General features: G+C 45.1%; 1 pseudogene; it reads right to left on the reverse strand.

Moving 5' to 3' along the window:
- Nucleotides 1-698: 698 nt before the first annotated feature.
- Nucleotides 699-1,272, reverse strand: LOC104665908 (annotated as a pseudogene).
- Between the last annotated feature and the right edge of the window lie 311 nt (nt 1,273-1,583).

Below are 1,583 nucleotides of genomic sequence, written 5' to 3' on the forward strand. Positions count from 1 at the left end.
TAGACTTGAAAATGTGGGAGGGTGGGAGGGCCTGAGGGATGAGAAATTACCTTTTGGGTACAATGTACAGTATTTGGGTGATGGGCACACTAAAAGCCTAGGCCACCACTATACAATATATCCATGTGACAAAACTGCACTTGTACTTCCTAAATCCACAAAAATAAAAACTCAAATACTTTTCTAAAAGAACATTTAAGGACACTTGGTTTAGGCAAGTACAATTTAGTTAACTATGTAGTTTCAGCATACTCCTATTATTACAATTCATGTAATAGCAAAGATATACATGATACATAGAGTGAACAGTGCCTCTCTCCCTCTAAGTGTTAGGTCATGAGAGCATTATCAAGGCTTCAAAAGGAAAAACTTTCTCATACACTGTATTCTTTTTTGAGACAGAGTCTTGCTTTGTTGCCCAGGCTGGAGTGCAGTGGCACCATCTCGGCTCACTGCAACCTCCGCCTCCCGGGTTCAAATGATTTTCGTGCCTCAGTCTTACAAGTGACTGGGATTACAGGAACTCACCACGGCTGGCTAATTTTTGTGTTTTTGGTAGAGACGGGGTTTCACTGTGTTGCCCAGGCTGGTCTCAAACTCGACCTCAAGTGATCCGCCCACTTCAGCCTACCAAAGTGTTGGGATTACAGGTGTGAGCCACTGCAACTGGCTGGAAAATTTTCTCATACACTGTATTCTTAGTGCCGTTTTTCTATAAGCTCCTTTGCCTTAGAAATAGAGACATTCATTGCATCTTCCTTTGACAACCCTTTTTGGAGGTTCCATGCTTCCCATTTGGCCTTGCTCTTTAAATCCAGCATTCCGGGATACTCAATATTAATGTCTCCAATTATAGCTTGTTTGTTAAATCCACAGAGTTTTCTCAGTTCTTTATTATTTGTTTTTTGTTTGTTTGTTTGTTTGAGACGGAGTCTCACTCTGTCGCCCAGGCTGGAGTGCAGTGGCACATCTTGGCTCACTACAACTTCCACCTCCCGGGTTCAAGCAATTTTGCTGCCTCAGTCTCCCATGTAGCTGGGATTACAGATGCCCACCACCACGCACAGCTAATTTTTGCATTTTCAGTAGAGATGAAGTTTCACCATGTTGGCCGGGCTGGTCTTGAACTCCTGACCCCAGATGATCCACCCACCTTGGCCTCCCAAAGTGCTGGGATTCCAGGCGTGAGCCACCGCGCCCGACCCATCATCTGGTCTTGTTTGCAGCTTCCTCACATCTTCTGCAGCCTTGTTGATCAGCTTGCAGTGCCATGGTGGCGGTGGCCGCACTGCTGCTTCTGTCCCGGCACTCCCTTCTTCCCTTTCTGAGAGCTCAGCTACACACTTAAAAGAATGGTGGTAATTTTTTATCCAGAATTTCTTTATGATTATTTGGTCTTTCATATTTGGTCCCCCATATTGTCAGAAATGGAATTTTTCCAGTTACTTCTTTTTTGTTTCTTTGTTTTTGAGAGAGGGTCTCACTGTGCTGCCCAGGCTGATCTGGAACTCCTGGGTTCAAGTGCTCCTGCCTCAGTCTTCTGGAGTAGCTGGGACGATGGGCTTGCACCACCGTGCACAGTT

Source organism: Rhinopithecus roxellana, chromosome 20, assembly GCF_007565055.1.
Source record: "Rhinopithecus roxellana isolate Shanxi Qingling chromosome 20, ASM756505v1, whole genome shotgun sequence".
NCBI classification, from domain to species: Eukaryota; Metazoa; Chordata; class Mammalia; order Primates; family Cercopithecidae; genus Rhinopithecus; species Rhinopithecus roxellana.